Genomic DNA, 11,387 nt, shown 5'->3' with positions numbered 1-11,387 from the left:
TTGAAGCCCAGGAACTGAAGGCAAGATTATTGACTTGTTTAGGAAATTGACTGCTTGGCAGGAGACAGAGGGTAGGGATAATTGAACAACTAATCTAATAAGCAGGATGTAAACTAGTCATGTCTGTAAAGATCCATATTGTTCTCTTGACTATTCACTATTTATTAACAACTTAGATGAAGGGATAGAATGCCACATAATCAAGTTTAACAATGACAAAATGATAGGCAGTTAGGCAGAATATAATTACAGACAATTTTTTGTTTAATTATAGACATATTGATAAGTTAAGAGAATGGAAAAATCTGTGGCAAATGAATTTCAATATAAACAAACATGTTGTCATCTACGTTGGACCTAATGAGAATAGGATATTTTCTAAATAAGGAAATAATTAAAATAGTGGAGTTCAATGATACTTGGAGGTCCAGGTACATAGATCACTGAAGCATTATAAAAAGCTACAGAAATGATCAATTTTAGTTTACAAAATGATAGTCTTTATATTGCGAAAACTACAAAACGAGTGAGGTAGAATCTATACAAATACATAACGCCCTGGTTAGACCATACCTGGAGTACTATAAGAAGTTGCAGACCAATATATCTTAGGAAGGATATATTGGTCATGGTGGGAGTGCAGTATATTTTTACCAGAATGCTGTCTGGCTTCAAAGAATTATGGGAAGAGATTACACAAACCAGGTTGCAAGTCCGAGAATTTAGAAGATTGAGCTCTAAGATGATTAAGTCAATGTTTTCACAATATTAAGAGAACAAATAAGTTAGGTAGAGAAAATCTATCTCTGCATCATGGCCAGTCCTGGATTTAAAAAGTAGAATTAATCTATGCAGGAGTAAAATTAGGAAACACTTCTATACAAATGGTGGGAGAAATTTGGAAATACTATTCCATAAACTGTAATTAATTGTATATCAGTTTTTAACTTTAATCAGTGATTTATTGTGTTTTTATCTAAATATATGACAGAATATAATAACACGGATATTGGTCAAAGATTTAGGTCGTCGATCAGCAATGATCTCATGGCAAACCTGGCACAGGGGCTAATCTTGTTTTTAATGTTTTAATCTCTTCCCTTCCAGAAGGAGAACACTCCCACCCATGCTCGCATTACTCCCTCTCCTCCAAACACACGCTAATACATCAATTTGTTCACACCCACATATATGCACTCTCCTCCACTCCCGAACATACTCCCTCACATCCCAACCACACCAAGTCACCTCCCTTAGCAACACACGCCCTCACATACTACCCCTCACTCCCAAATCCGTTTCCCTACCATACACACAGATGCATGCCCCCCCACTTCCCACCCCCCTTCACACACACGCACACACATATAACTGGTAAACAACGTAGTAGTTTTGGAAAATTTGAAATTATCACTGGTTAATTGGCGCAGAATTTACCAGCGGTGTTTGGCGCCACCTTCTGAGATCAAAAAAAGCACTTCCTTGGCGAGTCGGAAAGTAAGAAAGCGTTTTCTGGCCACGAGATAATGACAATTTGCACATTTGTTAGGTGAATCTGGAATTTACTAAAGATATTTAGTGTCCAATGGTAGGATGTAGGAACGACTCCGATGAATTGAAACATATAAAACGTTATTTGCGAACGCGGATTGTTATAAACAAGAATGCTTCCATGATGAAATGGTAGAACAATACACACACGTATAAATAGTGTGCAGCCTTTTATAAAAGGTCCAATTTCTATGCGATTTTACACCTTAACGTTACAAAGACAATACAAATTAAAGTGTAAAATTCTTGTCGATCTAAATACCACTACATTAAAACTTATATTTAGCGTGATGGCTAGTGTCTAACTGCAGATATTTGCCAGTACTGTCAACTGTGACTGATTGGAAGAAGTCAGATATACGATTTAAGACGATAAACGTTAGGTAAAATCGGAGTGAGTCATCTTTCTGGAATTGTTGAAACATGCAGAGATAATTCGGAGATCACACTTTATTGTTTGTTCTTGTACCGCATTAAATTTTGACGGTAGATCAGCTTTTTTAACTCGAAAGAAGATGACTCGTAGATATGGAGTCGCTCCCTGGGACTCAGCGTCAAGTTGATGGTAATTTGAGACTGTTTAACATAGCCTGGTCTTGGAGTCATCTTTTCATTTCGACATGAACACACGGAATGATACAGAGTATATCGTCCTGTCCTCATAATATTGTAATTGAGTGTTGGGAAAGTGCGGCACATACAGATGAGATAACCACATTGAAATTGCATTACAGCGTATACTTGAGTTCTTCTTGCAAGGATCAGTTCGAGTCCGCACACACACACACACATATATATATTTATAAATACTTTAACGATTGGGTGGGTTAGCTCAGCAGGGCGCTATAGATATATTATATTGTAACTCCAATCTGAAGTCTAGGCTCTGCAGGATCTTCTCAGGAGGGGAAAGTCTTAATTCTCCCTTTCAATCCATCCTGTCTGGATATTAACATTCACTTCACACTACGTTCTGTCTTGCTGGGGAACCCTCTACAATAAACTTGCGGACTGTAAATGCATCGTTAATTATACCGCTAGCTGACAGGTTTGTAAATCGTTGGATGGACTCTTTAGTCCTTTATCGATCCAGTTGTAATAGCTCTGACATTTTTAGAATTGCTAATTTTTCTGTTCAAATGAAAGGGAGCACCTTAAGTAAATAAATGCCAAGGCGCAAAGAAGGGAAATCTATACTTGTCGATTTGTGTAGTTTCAAACGTATCAATTTGGTATTTAAAACATCGTCTTTATTTCTGATGAGCTTTTTGTTCGTTGAAGTGTTACATACTAAAGTCTTTCGATATTAAACGCATCGAGGGGAAAGGAAACAGTGGAATTATAACGTTGAGATGGCGGGTTACCCACGATCATATAGAATGAAGAAGCAGGTTCGAAGGGCTGAATAGCCTATTCCTAGTTTCTCTGTTTCTTACTGTGTATCTCTGGACTCCCATACCAAAGAATCTGGGTGAAGCTGTTCTCTGGACTTCATTGGTCAGCATCTTTTACTAAACTGAACATACTTTGCCTCCACTGAGTTCAGAGATAACGCATCGTCCACCGGGGATACAATGTCCCCTTCTCTGAAATGAAGAGCTCCACAAAAATCCTATTATCTCCTTCCCTTAATCTCTGAAAGCACTGGAACGGAGCAGTGGGCATGTCTTGTCCTATTTGAGGACTCTTTTCTAATGCACTCAGCATTGAGTGTGGAACGCCGGCTTGTTGCAGTGCTGCTGGCAGAAGGTGTGAGACAGGTTGCTGAAGTAGGGAGGGAGACCCTGGGGGAAGCTTCTTTGAGCATCAGCTTGTCGGCTGAGGCTCCTTGACGTAGCAGTGAAAACTGCTCGCCAAGTCAACCGGCCAGGACGCGCATGCGCAGCCCACCTCTGCCAGCCGCCCTGGGTGTCGATCTGACTTTAAAAAAAACGGATGTGCTTGAGAAAACGATACAGTAACACGCCGAATTTTAATGAAAAACTGTAAGTAATATCCTCATGTTTGATTGCTGACTTTTGTCCTTTCTTTAAAAAAAAATGTAGCAGCCTCCCACCCAGTGAGTGGGGCAGTCAATTTTAAAGCTGAAAGCTGTAAAATGTATTTTTACCATATCCTACAATCTGACAAGTCTTCCTTTTGTAATAGTGCAGCTTTCTATGCACAGCGTTTCAGGCAAATCTTAAATCATTAGAGGTATCTGTCTGTGTGGCGGTTTTATTAAAAAAAAGAGAGAAATCGGAATATCCCCATGGAAACACGAGGGGTCTGGTGCATTTATTATCCACTGATGCTTTGTTGATGATTTTAGCTGTCAGTGAAGATTTCTTGTGCAGCGTAAAATGCAGAACGATCTCTTCCCGTCATTGCTGCATTCCCACGAGCGGTATATGCTGTGGGTTTAAAGTCGCGACCATTTGCCAATTTTTCTTAACAAACACAGTTAAAAGAAAAGGCTGAACTGGTGACTCGGATCCGGCTCCGTGCTCTGCCGGCGCGTTATGTCTGGAGGGGCTAAGGGAGAGAAGGACGCGCAGGATTGGAAGAAGTTGCGGCACTTTTGATGTGCCGATCTTTCCCCAGTTGGCTCCTGCCTTTTGCCACCTGTAGCTGCTGCAGGATTCCGGCCTCAGCCGGCGCCACGCTCCGGCACCACTTGCATTGCTTTGCATTGCCTTAGCAGCTTCACATCCCCGTCTTCACCGGGCTACCCAACATGTCCACTGGTATCATTTTACTCAAGCACTCGAGTCGAAGTATCTTTCTCGCCCTCAAAATTGCTCGCTGCTTTCATGTACTGATTTTACCTCCCAGACCTTCAGTTTATTGCCTCCCTGTTTGATACAGTACACACCCGAAATTGAAGTCCGTATGTGCATTTTTTTTAAAAAAAGGGTGCGGGTGAGGAAATTTCGGGGGTGGAGTCGATGGATTTGGGTGATTTTCTTTAAAACAAAAGAGTGGGGATACGATCAAAATGATTGGTGCCTGGTAGGTGTGGAAATGCGAGCAGCTACATTGAGACAAGAGGGAGGGAATATTGCAGATCTCCACTCCGGTTTTGTAAAGTGCCGAACACTTTCGCCATCCTACAGATTGTTGTCGCTATACATGTAAATCCAGTTGTTTCTTGATGCATTAACTTGTTAAGCATTCATCTGAGAATATGGAAATAAATGGAGTTTGAAAATTCGCTGTATTCAATTTTGCTGATGAATAGGAGACCTGGTGTATTGTTCCTAGACCAAGCACAATTGGTCTTTGAAGAGATTTGTCACTTGTGTCATGTGTGTTGTGATAGATAGATGGAGTCACTTCTTAAATGAACAAAAACCATGTTTTGGTCTGTGCACATATATGTAGAGGCATGAGACTGTAGGCAACACTTCCCCTGCTCACGATCTGGTGGGTCTGGAGAAGTGATAGCCAGAACACGGCTACATTATTTACTGGTATCCAACTAAATTCCCATGAGCATAAATACAGTCAAGGGTGGGTAATTAAGAGTGCTGTGGTATGGTTTGAATTTGCTGACTGTGCAAAGCCAATGATTTAGTCTGTAATATGTTAATGATACAAACATTCTCTCTCAAATGTTTTTGTCACTTGCATCTAAAAACACATATTTTATGAGCAAAGCTGATGGGGAACCAATCTCACATGGTCAGATTGGTCAACTCTCAAAAAGATATTGCAGCACTGGGGTGGAACATCATCGTGATGAAAGAAACACAAAATTTCTTTCCCACTACACTTGAAATAATAGCTTTATGAATTGAACATGATCTTGAATTTTTAAGAAGGTTTTTCTTCTTTGTACTTCTGGCCTTTTACTTCCTGTTGAATATTTGTATTCATTTGAAGCAATGAGTTGTAAATCTGATAAGCTTCAAAAACCACAAACAGAGTCACTACTTTAATAAAATACATTACTTCTTATTTGGAAACAAAATTGGCCATAGTGGATACTGTGTATAAGCTTAGGTTGGACCATTTAAAGTGGAGAATAGAATTTAGATTTATGCTTCATGCATTTGCATCATGGGAAAATTGCATCTGTACAATATTATCATCAATAATAAATCATTTGTACAGTTTATTCAATGAGTTAATGTTATGTTTTATTGCATAATACATTTGTTGCATAATGGGATCTTGATCAGATGGGTCAGTGGGCTGAGGAGTGGTAGATGGAGTTTAGTTTAGATAAATGTGAGATGCTGTGTTTTGGAAAGGCAATCAGGGCAGGACCTATACACTTAATAGTAAGGTCCTGGGGAGTGAAGAGTCCTTGGAATGCAGGTTCATTGTTCCTTGAAATTGGAGTCACAGATAGATAGAATAGTGAAGAAGGCATGTGGTATGCTTGCCTTCACTGGTCAATACATTGAATATAGGAGATGGGCGGTCATATTGAGGTTGTACAGGGCATTGATTAGGCCACTTTTGGAGTATTGTGTGCAATTCTGGTCTCCCTCTTTATAGGAAGGATGTTTTGAAACTTCAAAGAGTTCAGAAAAGATTTACAAGGATGTTGCCAGTGTCAGAGGGTTTGAGCTATAGGGAAAGGCTGAATAGGCTGGGGCTATTTTCCCTGGAGCATCGGAGGGTGAGGGTTGACATTAAAGAGATTTATAAAATCATGATGGGCATGGATAGGGCAAATGAACAAGGTCTTTTCCCCAGAGTAGGGAAGTCCAAAACTAGAGGGCATAGGTTTAAGGTGAGAGGGGAAAGATATAAAAGCGACCTAAGGGGCAACATTTTCACACAGAGGGTGGTGTGTCTATGGAATGAGCTGCCAGAGGAAGTGGTGGAGGCAGGTATGATTATAACACTTAAAAGGTTTTTGGATGGATATATGAGTGGGAAGGGATTAGATGGATATGGGCCATGTGCTGTCAAATTGGACTAGATTTATTTCGGATGTCTGGTCGGCATGGACGAAGGGTCTGTTTCCGTGCTGTATATCTCTATGACTCTATTCTTACTGAAGAATTTGGCAATGCATTTACAACAATCATGAAGTCTCTACTGTTGAATTTGACTAAACAGGTCTTGTTCCTCTTGTATACAATAGATAAAGTATTTGGGAACCCGCGGCATTATTAAAAATACCTGATAACACCTGACATTGCACAAACTAAGTAATTCTGGTGGTATTATTATTTCATAAACCATGAATGAGAGTATTAAATATTAGATACATCACATCCCTTTCAGATTCTAATAAGGTGCAGAATTTTTGAAATGAACAGAAAGTGACATTTATGGCGTAACATATTCTGGGCTATACTTTTCAGATGTGATTTTTTCCAAAGGAAGGTCCAGCAAATGTTCAACTTAATGCTAGGAACTGTTGTTGGTATTTTTTGCAGATGATCATTTAATGCAATCACATAATACTCTGCAGTTGTATGGAGGAGTTAATTGGTAGCCACAATCTGTAAACTCATAGCTTGGCTCATCCATCTTATTCCTATGCCAATAAATCAGGGGACTGATCCTGGTTCAATAAGGAATGTAGAAGACTGAGCCAGAAGTATCACATGGTGTACTTAAAATTGAAGTGTCAAACTGGTGAAGTGACTGCATAGGTTATTTGACTTGTTCTTCAGTGGAGGCAGCATTCCACACATGGAGCTAAGTGATTTCACAATCAACGGTTTGGATAAAAGCTCTGTAGCTCTGCTGTATCCAATCATGAATGGTGGTGTAAAATTGAATAATTAATAGGAGGTGATGACTTCTCCATGATTATTTGTCTTACTGGATGATGGTAGATCTCAGCATGTGAATGCTAAAGAAAAGCCTGAAGCATATATTTTGCATATATTTTCAGCAAAAAGTGTTGCATGGATGATCTATCCAGAGATTCCCATCATTACAGAAGCCAACCTTTAACTAATTTTATTAACTTTGTTTGATATCTAACAATGGCTAATTGTAGAAGATCTAGAAAAGATACAGTGGGCCTTACTAACATGCTGACCACCACACTGGCATCAATGTAACAAAATGAAAGATTGCTCACTTCTGTCCACAAAGCACAGAATATATCCAATCTGGCCACTGCCACCCTATCAACTTACACTTAATCACCACTAAAGTAGTAGAACGGGCTGCCAAGTTGTAGCACAGTTCAAGCCCTACCTGCTCCAAAGATGTACCATAGCATCTCTGAACAGGTAGATTAGAAAATATATAGAAGAGGTGCCAATGGCACTATTTTGATATTTTTAATCCCCAATAAGCAACTTACAGAAGTTGAATTTGGACTCTGTCAAGACTGCTCGACTCCAGACCTTTTTACAACCTTGGTCCAACCAGCCAAAAAATACCTGATTTCTAGAGGTGACGTGAATAAAAGCTGTCCTTGAAATCAATGTAGCATTTAACTGAGTGTGCCATCAAGGGTCATGAATGACAGTTGACAAGTGGGAGTAACCTCTGGTTGGAGTCATGCCTGCCACAAGGGAATAGTTGTGGTTATTGGACACCAATAATCTCAGCTCAGAGCATCTCTGTAGGAGTTCCTCGGATTAGTATGTCCTAGGCCCAAACATCTTCAGGTGCTTTGTCAATGGCCTTCTTACCATCGTGAGGTCGGAAGTGAGGCTTTCAATAATTGTCACACTGTGTTCAGTGCCATTTTCAATTCGTTCAGATAGCAAAACAATCCATGCCAATATACATGAAGATCCGGATAATAATCAGTGAAAACCTTAAGAACTGTGGATGCTGTAAATCAGGAAGAAAAACAGAAGTTGCTGGAAAAGCTCAGCAGGTCTAGCAGCATCTGTGAAAAAAAATGAGAATTAACATTTTGGTCTGGTGACCCATCCTCAGAAAAACCTGAAACATTAACTCTATTTTTTCTTCTCAGATGCTGCCAGACCTGTTGAGCTTTTCCAGCAACTTCTGTTAGTGGATAATAATCAGGGTTAGTTGATAAATGACAAATATAATTTGTGCTGCATAAGTGCCAGGCAACAATTATTTCCACAAGAGAGAATCCTATAATCTCTCTGTGACACTCAGCAGCAGTACAATTGTCAAATTCCCCAGCATCAATATCCTGGGATGACGTGAGCAGAAACTAAGCTGGATGAGCTATAAAAATACTGAGGCAATGAAAACAGGCTAAAGGTTTGGCATTCTGTGACAAGTTTCTCACCTTTGGACTCCCTATCTACAAGGTATGAGGTATGAGTGTGATGGAAAACTCTCTAATTGCTGTATGATTGCAGATCTAACAGCAATCAAATCTTCACACCATCATATCAGACCTACCTGATATATTCCTGACTCTGACTACCCTAAATATCCATGCACTCCATCACTGGCACACAGTGATAACAATGTCTACATCCTACGAGATGCATTCCAAGAACTTATCAAAGCTTCTTTGAAAACAGCTGTCAAATCCACAATCTATAGTACCCAAAAGGCAAAGACAGCAGGTGTTTGGGAACACCACCACCTGTAATTTGTCCCAATCACACACTAACCTCATTTGGAAATATTTCATCATTCCTTCATCACTGGTGGATCTTCCTTCCCAAAAGTACTATACAAGCACTGTCACCACATAGATACGACAGTTTCTACAGCAGAAAGGCAGAGTCATGTAATAGGAGATAGAAGTTGGTAATCTTTGTGATGGAGAGGATTTGATTTAGTAGCTTAGCTCAGGATTAAACAGAGTTCTGAGGTTGTGAACAACCTGATTTAAACTGAAATAGTGGAAGACCAGGAAAATGAATGGAATTGGTGACCAGAGTATTATTCTTTATGGTAGCAAATGTGGTAATACTCTCACTCCTGAGTCAGAGGGTTGTGGGTTTGAGGACTTGAGCATAAACATCAAGGCTGACATGCCAGTGCATTTCTGAAAAAGTTCTACACTTTCAAGGGATAACAAGGTGTGGGGCTGGATGAACACAGCAGGCCAAGCAGCATCAGAGGAGCAGGAAGGCTGATGTTTCGGGCCTAGACCGAAGGGTCTACACTTTGTTATCTCAGATTCTCCAGCATCTGCATCTGCAGTTCCTACTATCTCTACACTTTCAAGGGTGCTGCATTTCAGATGAGGTGTTACAAAATCCCTGTTTGGATAGATGTAAAAGATTCAATGGTACTATTTCAAAGAACAGGAGCATAAACCCTGGTGTCTTGGGCAATCTTTATCCCTCAATAAACATACAAAGAAACGCATATATCTGGTCATTATAATATTGCTGTTAGTGGGAGCTTGCAATGAATAATTTGACTGCCGCATTTCCTACATTACAAAGTGACTGCATCTCAAATGTACTTCATTGATTGTAAAGTGCTTTGAGATACCTGGTGGTTCTGAAGGATGCTATATGAGTGCAAGCTTTTTCATTTCAGCTCAACAACAGAGGCGAGACATTTGAGCTTTACCATGTTAAATGTTGTAGAGAACCTGATGCAAATGAAGATGGGAAATACAACTGTTCCATTGCTGTGGCAGGATAGGCAAATTAAATGTACAGATTCAAGCACTTTATGAGGAGGATTGGCACTAATTTGGAAGGGAAAATATATCAAGGATATTGGAGAACATGACAGATGTGATAAAATTTGTATTGAAAGAGGTTGAGACTTTACCATATTACGAAAGATAGAGAATAAAACATTTACAATGTTAACCAGCATGGGTAGAAGAAGGATAACTTGGCTGGTCAACAGCTTAGCGAAAATGGCATCAAGAGAGCATGAAATGGGTCTCCTGGACAAGATAACATTGAGGAGAGAATACAGTCAGGCAAGGACGTGAGGAAGCTTTGGCTCAGCAAGTGAGTGGAAGGGGTGAAGCAACAAGCTCAATTAGTTGGAAATTTCAGAATAAGAATAAGAAACAAGGAACAGGGTAATTTAACTGGTTAGGAGATAAGCTGGATTCATTGGGGATTGATAACGTCTCTGTTTAGGTATAAACTGTAAGAAGGTGTTGGAGACCATGGACCTCCAGTTGATCTATTTTGGTCCATGATTATGCTTGGCAAGGTATTGCAATGGTTTGCCGTTGCTTTTTACAAAGTGGCTGACCAGGATACTCTCCCACTGTTGCCATCTGCTATCAGCTGTATCAGAAGGTTGCCAATCAATCTTTTTGGCCACATTATGAACATACCTTCTATTACCATCAATTCCTGGAGTGTTACTTGAACCCTGAGTGTCTGGTTCAGATTCCAGTACGCTGGGATTAAATAATAAACTGTATCCAGTTATTGAAATGTAGGTTCAACTAACTAAGCAGGAGGCTGACCTATAATGTAAATTTGATAGACTTTAGTAGAAGTTGGAGTCATCTCATTGAAGCTATAATGAGATGTAGCTTCTCATCTACATGAGAAAGCACTGCTTTCAGCTACAACCTAAAAACTATATTCTGATTACTGAAACACAAAAGAAACTTAAAGCCTTGTACGTGGTGAAATAATGAACTTGAAAGCTGGTTCCAAAACTCTAAGATTAGTTTGAGGGTAAGTATTAATATTTTGAATGGGAAATTCAGAAGTAAGTGCAGTGCAACTGTTAGAAGAATTTAAACAGGGATCAGGATTTGGCATCAACTACCAATGATATTGGTAGGAAGTGGGATGAGGTCTTAAAGGAGATTTCAGGGAGTTAAGAAGGAAATGAAAAGGGAGTACATCAAGAATAATAATTTCAGCATTTCTTCCCAAGCCATGTGTTGGTGAACATAAGAACAGGAGGTTTCGGGCCTAGACCCTTCATCAGAAATGGGGGAGGGGAAGAGGGTTCTGAAATAAATAGGGAGAGAGGGGGAGGCGGATAGAAGATGG

At 39.8% G+C, this 11,387-nt stretch overlaps 1 protein-coding gene across 1 annotated transcript in view; it reads left to right on the top strand.

Annotated features, from left to right (window-relative positions):
- Positions 1–3,438: 3,438 nt before the first annotated feature.
- rgs19 (regulator of G protein signaling 19) overlaps positions 3,439–11,387 on the top strand; it is a 103,506-nt gene continuing 95,557 nt past the window's right edge. The window contains exon 1 of the mRNA XM_048608312.1: positions 3,439–3,536. The gene's annotated coding sequence lies outside the window, so the exon portion shown is untranslated. The remainder of the gene's footprint in view (positions 3,537–11,387) is intronic.

This window comes from Rhincodon typus, chromosome 19 (assembly GCF_021869965.1).
Source record: "Rhincodon typus isolate 14 chromosome 19, sRhiTyp1.1, whole genome shotgun sequence".
Classification (NCBI taxonomy): domain Eukaryota; kingdom Metazoa; phylum Chordata; class Chondrichthyes; order Orectolobiformes; family Rhincodontidae; genus Rhincodon; species Rhincodon typus.
The sequence above is the reverse complement of the archived record's forward strand: the minus strand, read 5'-3'. Positions and strand labels throughout refer to the sequence as shown.